This window comes from Nycticebus coucang, unplaced genomic scaffold (assembly GCF_027406575.1).
Source record: "Nycticebus coucang isolate mNycCou1 unplaced genomic scaffold, mNycCou1.pri scaffold_43, whole genome shotgun sequence".
In the NCBI taxonomy this organism is placed as follows: Eukaryota; Metazoa; Chordata; class Mammalia; order Primates; family Lorisidae; genus Nycticebus; species Nycticebus coucang.
In genome coordinates, this window is record NW_026515577.1 from 1,470,018 (window position 1) to 1,483,261 (window position 13,244).

A 13,244-nucleotide genomic window follows, 5' to 3' on the forward strand; every position below is an offset into this window, starting at 1 on the left:
ATCCAACATAAAACAATCCCGTGTGTTAGAGAGAGAAGCCGCCCAGCGGGAGCTAGAGCCATGGAGAGGCACAGCTGCTGTCAGAGAAGTGCAGGAAGCCCCAGAAGGGAGGAAATCCTGGCCCTTCTTTCCTCCCACCCTCTCCAGTGCCTCCCCTTGGCTGGCCCCAGGCAGACACCAAATGACAAGCAAGCCTGGAGACGCAGCCCCTAGGCCAGCCTCTCAGGGTGCAAAGCAGGGCAGATAAGGGTCTTAGGGAGGTAGAAGGGAAGGGAAATGCCACCGCCTCCCTGGGAATTCCTGTGCCCAGCACACTTGGGGGCACACACCACCCAGCCTGAAGCCAGACTAAGGTGGGGACAGCAAGGCGGGAGGGAGACTTGCGTCCTTTCTGGCCAGCAGTCTCTGTGAGCATCAACAAGGCTGTACCCGGGCTCTGAGAACGTGAGCATGCGCAGCTGCAGCATTATGTTGGAGCCTGACCTCACCAAAGGAATGCTAGAGGTGTTCCTGGCCCTGTCCTGCCAGCCACACTGCTCCACCAACGACCAGTCCACCAAGGCCATCGACATCCAGAATACCTATTTGAATGGTATGCACCACCTGGTCCAGGGAGGGATCTCAGGTTTGCCTTTGACAGGGCTTAAGTCATTTCCCAAAGGGAGCTTGTCCCAAAGGGAGCTTGTCCGTGCCCCATGTGTCCCATCTGCAGCTATAGTAATTTACATTCCCACGACAGTGTGTAGGAGTTTCCCTTTTCTGTACAACCTCACCAGCATCTGTTAATTTTTGTCTCGTATCATAGCCATTCTAGTTGGAGTAAGTTGATATCTGATTGTTGGTTTGATTTGCATTTCCCTCACCATTAGTGATGTTGAGCACTTTGTTGTGTATCTGCTGGCATTTTTTCTTTTCGGAAATAGTCATTCATATCCTTTGCCCACTTATTTATTTATATTTTATATTAATATAAGGATACAAATGATGAGGCTACATTATTTGGGTTTCTGAAGTAAAGTTCAACTTGTAGTTGAGCCCTTCACCCAGACGTGCGGCAAACCCTTAGTTGTGCCCATTAGGTGAGAGCTTACCAATCCCCCTCCCTCCTCCTTTCCCCTTACCCCTTTCCCTCCTCCCCTCTCCCCTCCAACTTGAATATTATTGTGTTTTTCTCTCTTGTGGGCATGTAGTTGTTTATCTATTGGTTTCATATTAGTATTGAGTACTACTTTTAAAGGATTTTTTGTTTGTTTGTTTTCTTACTGTTGAGTTCCTTGTATTTTGTGGATATTAATCCTTTCTCAGACAAATAGTTTGGTAATGTTTTCTCTCATTCAAAATGTTGTCTCTTTGCTCTGTTGATTGTTTCCTCAGCTGTGTAAAAGTTTTTTATCTTTAGTCCCATTCATTTGTTTTTGTTTTTGTCGCCTGTGCTTTTGAGGTTTTAGCTGTAATATCTTTGCAAGAATAGTGTCCTGAATTGTGTTTCTCCATATTTTCTTCTCATAGTTCTATAATTTCAGGTTGTGCATGTAAATCTCCAATCTATCTTAAGATGATTTTTGCATATGCTGAGAGATAGGGGTTCAATTTCATTCTTCTGCATATAGATGCCTAATTTTTCCTGTATCATTTATTGAAGAGGGTGTTCTTTATCCAATTTGTGTCCTTGGCACCTTTGTTGAAAATCACTTGGTGAGGCCAGGTTCAGTGGATCACACCTGTAATGCTAGCACTCTGGAAGGCTAGTGTATTGCTTGAGCTCAGTTGTTTGAGATCAGCCTGAGCAAGAGCAAGACCTGTCTCTATTAAAAATAGAAAAAAAATATAGCCGGGCCTTGTGGTGGACACCTGTTGTCTCAGCTACTTGGGAGACTGAGGCAAGAGAATCACTTAAGCCCAAGAGTTTGAGGTTGCTGTGAGCTGTGACCCCACAGCACTCTACTGAGGGCGATATAGTGAGACTCTGTCTCAAAAAAAAAAAAAATAGCCAGGGATTGTGGTGCAGGCCTGTAGTCTAGCTACTCAGGAGGCTGAGCAAGACAGAGGATCGCTTGATCCTAAGAATTTGAAGTTGCTGTGAGCTATGTGCCACAGCACTTCTACCTAGGGCATGGAGTAAGACTCTGTCTCAGAAAAGAAAGAAAAGAAAGCAAAGCAAGGAAATTCAATTGCCATTTGTGCCATGGCTCTCTGTGTCTATGTGATATTACCAATACCATACTGTTTTGCAATAATATGAGTAAAAGTCAGATAATGTGATGCCTCCAGCCTTGTTGTTTTCACTCAGGATTACTTTGGCTATGCAAGATCTTTTGTGATTTCATATGATATATGTGTTTTTTTTTTTTTCTATTTTTGTGAAAAGTGATATTGTTATTTATTTTTTTGTTTTGAGACAGACTCTCACATTGTTACCCTCAGTAGAGTGCCATGGTGTCACACCTCACAGAAAACTCAAGTTTTGGGGCTCAGCAATTCTCTTGATTTAGCCTCATGAGTTTCTGGGACTACAGCTGCCCGGCTCTTTTTAGAGATGGGGGTCTTACTCTTGGTCAGGCTGGTCTCAAACTCCTGAGCTCAGGCAATCCACCCACCTCAGCTTCCCAAAGTGCTAGGATTGCAAGTGTGAGCCATCATACCCGGCCAATATTTTTTCTTAAAATTTCTATGGAATAATTAATAATACATGGGATATATAATAAATACAGCTAAAAAACAGGAAATGCTTAGGGAGTATGGAAGTAAATCACAATATCTATGGAAATGCAATAGAAAACAAATGTATTTTAATTTATTCAGGGAAAAGCTTATTTAGAGAATGATCGTGGCACCACTGGTGATTTGCATGAAAAGAAGTTTGGACACCTATATTTCAGCATCTATATTATCTAAAAATACATAGATCAAAAATTTTAAATGTAAAATAAATAAATTTCATGACTTAAAATTTAGGAGAATGTATTTTTAAACTAAGTAGGTACTGGAGAGCTGGGCAAGGTGGCTAATGCCTGAAATACCAGCACCTGGGAGGCCAAGGCAGGTGGATTACCTGAGGTCACAGGTTCGAGACCAGCCTGAGCCAGTGTGAGACCTTGTCTCTGAAAACAGCTGGGCATTGTGGAGGTGCCTGTAGGGAGGCTGAGGCAAGAGAATTGCTTGAGCCCAAGACTTTGAGGTTGCTGTGAGTGGTGATGTCACAACACTCTACTGAGGGTGACACAGTGAGACTCTTTCTCAAAAAAAAAAAAAAAAAAAAAGATTCATAAGTAGGTACTGGGAAACTTTCTAAACCAAGATAGGAAACCATAGAAGTTTTTGACTTGTTGCCTACAGCACAGTAGTAATAGCACCAACCACATACACTCAGGCTGGCAGGTTTGAACCTAGCCTGGTCCAGCTAAAAAACAATGATAACTGCAATTAAAAAAAAAAAAAAAGGCGTTGTGGCAGGCATCTGTGGTCTCAGCTACTTGGGAGGCTGAGGCAAGAGAACCGCTTACCCCCAAGAGTTAGAGGTTGCTGTGAGCTGTGACGTCATAGCACTCAACTGAGGGTGACATAGTGAGACTCTGTTTCAAAAAAAAAAGAAAAAAGAAAGAAACAAAGAAAACAATAGAAGTTTTCAGAGAAAACATACTAATTTAGGAACTTAACATTTTTTCTAATTTTTTTCTGGCAAGTGAATTCCATAAACAAAGGAAGGATAGAATAGACTTGGAAAAAAATATTTTAACACATTTGACGGATAAAAGGCTACAATCCATAATATTTGTATTTGAAAAGCTCACCAAAATTGGTAATCAAAGGGTAAATGTGTGAAATAGAAAAAATGCTAAAGTGGAAAAGTGCTCACATGTTCTCCTGCTACCACTGAAGCCCAGGCACACACTTGGGGAAGGTGTGTGCCTTCCTCCGGTCCCACCTCCTGTTGCATCCCCGCCCCCTTCCAAAACACTGCCCTGTCAAAACCAGGCTTCCTTTCCCATCATGCTTTAGGGATTCTCAGGAAACTCCTCTCTCATGAAAACTTGGCCCTTGAGTACCATCAATCCTTGCTTTCCTGAGTGGGTCACACCATGTCAGAATGAGCACATGGGGGAGTGTCTAGTGAGGCCTGGGAGGACTCTGGTCACAGAAACTAGTGGGCAAGTGATCTGAGCCTGTAGAAGGTCCTAGGCGTCCCCACCGTGTCTGGATTAAGGCTGCCTTCTCTAGACGGGAGAGAGCGAGTGACGATTTTGAATCCAGCTGTGGAGTGATCAGCTGCTCTGCCATTGAGGGAGAGAGGGAGTGAGGAAAGGACTGAGGAAGAAGTGAGTAAACATTAGGAGGTGGTGAATATTAGTTGATTGAATGATTGAGTCCACAATTCCAAAACATTTTTGGAAGTTTCACCATCTATTTGACATTATCAATATAACTAAAAAGCCTCTTATAAAACTTTATGTTTGAGAAATAGATTCGGTTTAAAACAATTGTAAGGAAATAACCAGCTCAGCCAGTACTCAGCCATAAAAGTGCTTACTCCTTCATCAAATCAACCCCGTGCAACATGCCTGAAGGAAAGGTGTCATCTCTACCTGGGTCCTCCTCAGAGCATCCACACTGTGAGCAAGGTCACCTGTCCTGCCCCACCTGTTGTTGGTCTGCCCTCCTATGACTCACCTGTGTGAGAAAATCATCTCCACGCTGCCGTCCTGGAGGAAGCTCAATGGGCTCAAGCAGCTGATGTCGCTACAGCAGTTTGTGTATGACGTGCAGGACCAGCTGAATCCCCCGGCCAGCGAGGAGGACCTCAGGCGCATAGCTCAGCAGCTCCACAATACAGATGAGGTGAGAGCGCCGCACACTCAAGTCTGTCCCAAAGTCCAGCTCTTGAAGGTGGTATGAGCTGGGGAGGCAGAGTGAAAATGACCCAACTACCCATAAAATTTCCAGACCTGTGACTTACATCCAGCCTCAAGTGACCCTTTGAGCCACAGTTCCCTGCTTTCCTACCTCACGGTAGAAGCAGTCATTTGTCCTGTTTTGTTTGGCTTACCAGCTTCTCCTAGTTGGGGAGCACATTGTCTGCTACCCTGGGTAACTGGGCAGCTCTTCACTCTCCCTGGGCAGCCAGAACTTCCCTGCTATTCCTGGAAGCCCCCAGAAGGGCTGCTTTCCAAGGTATGTGAATGTACCATTTCTGAACAGATTCTTTGGGTTCACAATTGAAAAAGGCAGTGAGGTGTTCTCATAGAGACAATGTTTGAGACTTGACTAAGACAGAGATATAGTGCAGACACACAGAGTAATAAAAATGCAAGGAACACATTAAAAAAAGAAAAAACAAACAAACAAACAAAAAAAAAAAAAAAAAAAACAGCCAGTGATGCCTGCTAGAAATCACCCCAAAATGGGAGTCTTTGCTCTGGCTGTGTTACATTTGGCACTGGGGTGTGGTTTGGAAATCTGTTCTGATTACACCACCTGCCCGACCCCAGAAAAGGGACAAAGCTTTTGAGTCCCTCCATGAGGTGAAATCAGGAGACACAAGGTACTCTGGGCCAAGAAGAGTGATCTGAGTATTAAAACTGGAAGCAGCCCTGAAGTTATTGAAAGCCAGAAGCTGCCTCTGCAGTCTCGGCTGCCAGGTTTGCCTCTTTGAACCATGTGTTCTTGAGGCTAAACTTGAATCCAATGACCCTGAAAACTAGAGCCTCGGGCAGTAATTTTGTCAGCCAGTAAACTCCCAGTTCTACAGCAGCTGATCTGCTGACTCCTCCAGGAATAGTTTAAATGATTGAATATGAGGAAAAAGACAGGCACAGGATCAAAGCATAGATTATAAGATACTACTGGATATTAAAAAGTATTTTCTTTGTAATAAGAAACTCCTTTCACAGAATTCCCTTGCATTCTAGCATTTGACTAGCACCTTTCTAGATGGCAGCATATAATCTGCTTTCTCTGCCATCATCCCTCTCTGCCCTGAGACTTCACAGTACACGCAGACTTAAAGAAAGATGACAATAAAGGGGCGTCTACACCATATGCCCCTCCCCCAGCCCCAGCCCTCCCACAGTCTTGCCTTCTTCTGGTCTCTGATCTTCAGATCTCACTCCCATTTCCTCAGGAGCCCTTCTGATGTGTCCCTTCTGGTCCAGGGCCACACTGCATTTGGTTAGCTGTGTCACCTCCTCACTCTGCTCCACCGGGGGACAGTTTTCAATCTCTGTCTTTTGTGACACTAAGCAGACAGAAGTCTTTAGGAGGAAATTGCAAAGGGTGTTCCACCCAATGCCATGTCAAATACTTCATAGATATTGGCTCCACCTTCAGGAGTTGTTCCACCTAGGCTAATTTTTAAACAGAATCCTAGACAGAGGCCAAGTGGAAGGTTTAAGCCAGGCTGTGGGTAGAAATGTACTCCTGTTGTGCACAGAGTCTGAGCCTCCCTGGGAGGAAGGCGTCCACCTTGGGTGGCCATTATCCATAGAACTAGCCCGAAACAGGAGGGAAGACAGGATGTGGAACTGATGGGTAAAGGGAAAGTTACTTCTGTTTTTAGCCACATTTTTTTTTCCTTCTGACTTCTGATTTTTTAAGGAAGTAAGCAACCATAAACCTGAAGTCACCTCTGGTCACCATCCCCCATCTCATTGCTCCCCCCATCTCTGGGGCTAACAGTTATCATGGCAGCCTACCTTTCCAGACCTTTTTGTATGGTTGATTACAATTTACATAATGGAATATAACCTTCTGAATCCTTTTTGAAAAATCTTTTGAAAAATGTAAAGACTTCAGCAAAGTTGCAAGAGTAGTGCCACAGACCCTCATGCATGTGCCCTATACTTCACTGGCACTGTAACCGCTGTGCAATGGCGCTGAGCCCATTCACTTTTTTTTATGTTTCTATTTATTTTGGGATTCAGAATCCAGTCTAAAATCACTCACTGCATTTGGTAGCAATTTCTTGTATTTTTTTCTTTCATTACTCTGACCTTTGTGAAAACTCAAGGGTAGCTGTTGTCCACAATCTCTCTTCTGACACTACCTTGATGCTTTTCCCATTTAGTGTTAACTCTTTGAGAGTCACCCTGGGTCACCCCTCAGAACATCAGCTCAGACGCTCTCACTGGGGTCAGGTCCTTTCCTGCTGAATGGCTGGTGCCCCCAGCCAGGGCTCCTTCCCTAAGCTGGACCGTCTTTCGCCCCCTCTGGCATATCAACATCATGCAGGGTGAAGTAGTCCAGGACGTGCTACTCCTGTACCCCCGCTGGCTCTGCACCAACGTGCTGGGAAAGCTGCTGTCCATGGAGACCCCGCGGGCCCTGCACCATTACCGGACAGCTACACCGTGGAGGACATCCAGCGCCTGGTGCCCGACAGTGACGTGGAGGAGCTGCTGCAGATCCTGGACGCCATGGACATCTGTGCCCAGGACCTGAGCAGTGGGACCATGGTGGACACGCCCGTGCTGGTCAAGACAGACAACCTGAACCGCTCCTGGGCTGATGAAGACAAGATGATGGTGTACCGCGGCATGCACATCATGCCAGTGGAGCACCTCACCCACTTTCCGTACTGCATCTTTCACAAGGTGCAGGTGAACCTGTACCAGTGGATCCACCAGCAGAGCACTGAGGGGGTCACAGACATCGCCTGTGGGTGAACGGCTACAAGGGGGCCAACTGCAGGCCGAGTTACTGGTGCTCCTGGTCAACCACAGCCAGGGTATGGAGGTGCAGGTGTGCGGGCTGGAGACGGGAAAGGTCAAGTGCTGCCTGCTGCTGGACTCGGTGTGCAGCACCATTGAGACCGTCATGGCCACCACGCTGCCGGGGCTGCTGACTGTGAAGCCTTACCTGAGCCCACAGTAGCCGGGAGCACCATGAGCCCGTCATGGTGAGACCTCCCTGAAAAACACCATGGGTACAAGGAAAGCTTCAGCAGCATCATGTGCTTCAGCTGCCACGAGGTCTACTAGCAGGCCAGCCTCGGCATGGACATCCACGTGTCCGACCTGAACCTCCTGATGCAGAGGAAGCTGAGTCGTCTGCTGGACCCGCCCGACCGCATGGGGAAGGACTGGTGCCTGCTAGCCATGAACTTGGGCCTCCCGGACCTCGTGGCAAAGTACAATAGCAGCGAGGCTGCCAAGGACTTCCTTCCCAGCCTGATGCATGCCCTGCTGCAGGAAAGGACCTCCTACCCCGACAGCGCAGTGAGCGTCCTCATGTCCAAACTGAGGGAGCTGGGCCACTGGGACGCAGCGGACATTCTGCTGAAGGCGTCCTCTGTGTTCAAAATCAACCTGGAGGGCAAAGGCCCGGACACCTACGCCTCCAGCTGCAACAGCGGCACCACCTACAATTTCATTAGCTCGGTGGTGGCCCAGTGAGGTTAGCTGTGACCGCAGAGCAAAGGGGGTGCGGCCCATCCTTGCACCCGAGATGCCCAGGGCGTTCCTTCCCTCACCCCATCCCGAGGGCTGCCCTCCCCTCCCTCCAGCTGGCCCTCGGCCCCTGCTGCCTTCCTTCCTCTCACCCATTCCCTTGTCTGTGGACAGTCTTCTAGTTCCAGAACAGAGCAGACCTTGACTTTGGCCATTTGAAAAGCTAGTGTAGCTCCTCCGTATTTTGGACATCATCTCGCCCTCCAGTACTTTGCTTTTACTGGAATTCTACTGGAATTCCTAACATTTCCATGAAATTTTTTTAGCTGCTCTATGGGTTGTCCTTTAAAAACAGAAAAGTGCACATTTATCCGAAGTATGTATTTCCTATACTCTTTGCTTTGTTATACCATCTCCTCCTCAGCTTCTCTCTTTTGTATGTGTAGGAGAAACTCCCACATACGGAATCCCACTGTATAATTTATAAACAGACACTATGTGAGTGCCTTTGCAGAAGAGAGTGTGTTTGAAATTGTCAGAGTCAGCCAGCAGCTGTCACCAAGGAAACGCTACCTCTCTCTCCCTGCTGTATGCTGATCACCGCCAGAGGTGCTTCACCCTGAATGTTCTCATTTTTATTCTTTCCAGCGATTTCTGTGTTTCGTTTGGCAAGGAAAGGAGAGAAAGGGATCTTCCTCCAGGGTAATTTCATGGTCAGTGTTGTTGCTATGAGAAGACGTTGTCATTTTCTTTGGTTTCAATGTCATTGTAAATGTCAGCAGCAAACCTACCGACTTAATCATTCCCTGTCATCTCAGGTAGAAAGTTGACACAGTTGCAGGGTTAGGGAGAGCTGTGTAAGAATTCAGAAGGTCCCTGACTCATCACTTGTGGCAGTCCGTTGTAATTGGTGCATAGCAGATGGCTTCCACTTTTAGATCCTGGTTTGATAACTTCCTGAAACATAGAAAATAAAGAAGGCAAGTTTTCTTCAGTGATTTTAAATTGTGATCGAGTTTTAAATTGATACGAGGGAACATGTCGAAATTCTTCTGTCCTGAGAAGCATGTGATGTTAATGTTATATAATATGTATATATACATATGCACTAAGTACATACTTATATATTAATACTGGTATTTTTACTTAATCTATAAGATGTCATAAGAAAGTTTATGATTTTTCTTGTTTCTTTTTTTTAATAAATGATTGTTGCATTACTTTTGTTAGTCTTTAATTCAAAATGATTTCTTTTTCTTTGTTGTGTTATCATTTCCAATAATCCCACATATCTTAAGACAGACCAATCTGAAATCCAAGAATTAATTAAGACTAAATGCTCAGAGGTTGAAAACACCCCATTTTATTTAGTTGATTAATTATTACTAACACTGGGAAGTTCAAAGAACCCAGATGACCTTCACATTTCTTCTTATTTTAAAGAAAAGAAGCCCCTTTCATTTTCCTTGGGTGAACCAAAAAGCCAAATGCAGTCTTTGAGCCTGGACACTGGGGAACAGAAAAAGCTTCGCTATTTCTATGCAAAAGTGAAGGAAATGGCGCCACGAGCAAGAGAAAACCTATAGCAAAAGGTATGTAATTTGTTGCCCCTCTTCAAATTCAAACTACATTTGAAGTTCATTTTTTCACCCAAATTGTCCACAAGAAATATGATTTACTTTTCTAGTGAGAGGAGAAATAGTAATGAATAAAATTAACAACTACATATAGCAATACCCAGAATGTGTTATGCCCAAACGTAAATGTTGAAGCCTTAAGGAGTGGAATATCCTTTCCTTGTCTTAACTCCTCCTCTAGGTGTTGGCCTCATTCTCTCCTACTTGAAAGGAGCTTCGTATTGCAGGGATATGGCAGAGAGGAGCTAAAACCAGAGCATCTGCATGTAAAACTCCAGAGAATGACTCTGATTGGACCAGTTGGGTCACGTAGCTGTCCCTGTGCAAATGTCAACGGCTTGAGGAGACAGAGTTACTAGGACTGGGCTCGCCCCAGTGACCTTGGGTGGATATTGGGGGGAGGAAGCAGTTCTCTCCAAAAAGGAAGTTCTGGCAACAGAGGAAGGAGATGAGGGGAGGGTGTTGGGCAGAGAAATGCAAAGCATCTGAAGAGTGTTCATTACCTTTGGGCTCTGAAGGTGTTGTGGTCATACTCAGGAACCATTACATCCCAAACTTCAAGAGCTTAAGGATCACTGACCTCACTGCCCATCCTGGGAGATGCCCTGGGGGCATTGCATGGGGCAGTCTGGGGTCTTCTGTACCAGAGAGTGGTCAGGCTAAAACTGGCAAAGCCCCACCTGTGTAGCTGGCTCTGCCCCCTGAAGGAGGGGAGAAACCGGACAGTGGCTCCTATGGCCACCATAAGAATCAGAAGATGCAAGGACTTGGGAGCCTGAAAGAAAAGCCGGTCATGGAACCTTTCTCTTGGAATTGATGAAACGTCCTCAGGCCACATGTTCCTCATCACCGTTGGGCTGTGGTATGGCTGCTCCTGGGTATCAAGTTCCATCTTTGGTCACCCGGGGGTGTCTGAGGTCTCCAGTATGGACAAAAGCATCCCAAGGACAGAAAGCCTCTATGGTGTAGTCTTGAGGACACTTGTGGGACTTCCAGTGGACTCAGAATCTGGATTCTCACCAATTCTAAACAGAATCAGATCTCTGGGGTGAATGGTGGTGGTCTTTTCTGTAAAAAGGGGTTCACAATGACAACTGCAGGACTCACAGAAATCATGAGAGTACATTTGGCCTATCAATGTCCACAGAACATACCAGTCTTCCAGATCCTGAAAAGCCACTCCAAAGAACAGGGCCAGGCTGGCTATTCCTGTGTAAAGGGCTGCCGGCTGCCAGCCAGACTGTACAAGCCAAAGGGCAGTCAGGACATCTGAGCCTAGAAGTGGAAGGCTTTCATTAAGGGTAAAAAGATGGTTTCAGTTCTGCAGATAAAAGTGTTCCGGAGATGAATTAGTCACAATTGCACAGCAGTGTGAATATGTTTAATGGCACTGACCCGGCCAGTTCCAATGGTTAGAATGGTAAGTTTTATGTTACGTATCTTTTATAATTTTTATATAAGGGGTAAAAGGTAAAGCTGGACTCTAAAAATGTCCAGGTAACAACAAAGCTGCCAGAGTAATGGACGAGGCTACCCACTGTATTTAGAGCAGCCCAGCAAAGCTGAGCCCCCCCACCCCAAAGTGGGATAAAAAAAATGATTGCTTGCCTTTGGAAAGAATTTGGGACTTGGGATTTAAACAAACAAACAAAGAAACAAACCCTTTAAAGTGGTCATATAGGGGAAGGAGTGAGAGTTTTCATTGGCTTCTCTGTTTACAGTTATTATTTTTTTTTTTTTTCTGATTTGAATTCATGCACAGGATGGTGCCCTGGTCTTTGTAGGACTTTAGATTCTTGAGGGCTTACTGAGCCCACACTGTTTAGAAGGCTGTTTAGGAGGAGTGAGTAGCGAGCTATGTTTCATCATTCCCCAGAGGGTTGTTGAGCACCTATGATGCTGCCAACCCCATGCTGGTGACAGGGACACATAGCTGGGTGCAGCTGAGCCTGGCTCAACAACCAGGCCCCAGGGCTCAGCTCCACAGCTGTCTGAGGAAATTGCTCTCGGGGCTATATACAGAGATCATGGCTGGGTTTTCCTGAGGGTGAGGTCAGACATTACCATTGAAACCAAAAGTCACATGCTGATGGGAGGCTGGAGGTGCCAAACTCCACAGCTTCCAGATGGGGGCTAAGGAGGACAGGTTCGTCTGCCCCAGATATATGCTCCGGCCAGAGAAAGTAGACCAAGGGCACCCCTGAAAGGAGGTTTCAAGGAGCAGTCATTCCCCTTCCACCTCCACTGGGCAGAAAGCCCAGGAAATGCCCCAGGACAGAGCTGCTAATCCCTTCTAAGAACAAATTCTTTGTTGTTGTTTGTTCTTTTCTCTTTGAGATGGAGCCTCACTTTGCTGCCCAGCTAGAGTGCTGTGGCATCAGCCAAGCTCTCAGCAACCTCAGAGTCTTGGGCTAAAGTGATCCTCCTGCCTCAGCCTACCAGGTAACTGGGACTACAGGTGCTCACAACAATGCCCAGCTAGTGTTTCTATTTTTGGTAGAGATGGGGTCTTGCTCTTTATCAGCCTGGTCTCAAACTCTTGATCTCAAACAATCCTCCCATCTTTGCCTCCCAGAATTCTGAGATTACAGACTTGAGCCACTGCACCATCTAGGAACAAATTTTCCACCTGTGTGAACATGGTAGGGGTTGGGGATAGGTCCTCAGAGATCCTGGGCTGTTCCTGACACCATCACTCTCAGGGGCAAAGGCAGGTGAGGGTGACCTGACATGTGCCCTGGGCTGTATCTCAAGCCCATGGAATTCTTGTCTGGGTATAGAGAAGCAGCTCAGGTGAGTTGTGGGTGGATGAGACCAACTTTCCCACTGAAGTCACAGACTTTCACAACTAGGATCTATTTTGTTGTTGTTTATTTCATATTATTACTACTTTTTATTAAATCATAACTTTGTACATTGATGCATTTATGAGGTTCAGGGTACTGCTTCAATATACAATGGGAAATGCTTACATTGAACTAAGTAACACATCTATCACAATTATACTCATTTTTTAATAGTTTTGAAATGTACCGTTGCATCATGCACCTTAGGTGAGGTCCCCCCAAATACTCTGCCTCCTCCCATATCCTCCCTCTCCTCCCCTGTCTCTCCTCTTCCCTTCTAATTTCTGGACTATAGTTATATTTTGGCATTCATGTGAATGTGTAGGGAGGTGATTATATATTAATTTCATAGTAGATTTGAGTACATTGGATTCTTGTTT

General features: G+C 45.7%; 1 pseudogene; it reads left to right on the forward strand.

The window, feature by feature from the left end:
- The first annotated feature begins 450 nt into the window (after nt 1–450).
- Nucleotides 451–8,779, forward strand: LOC128579259 (death-associated protein kinase 1-like; annotated as a pseudogene).
- The last annotated feature ends 4,465 nt before the right edge of the window (nt 8,780–13,244 follow it).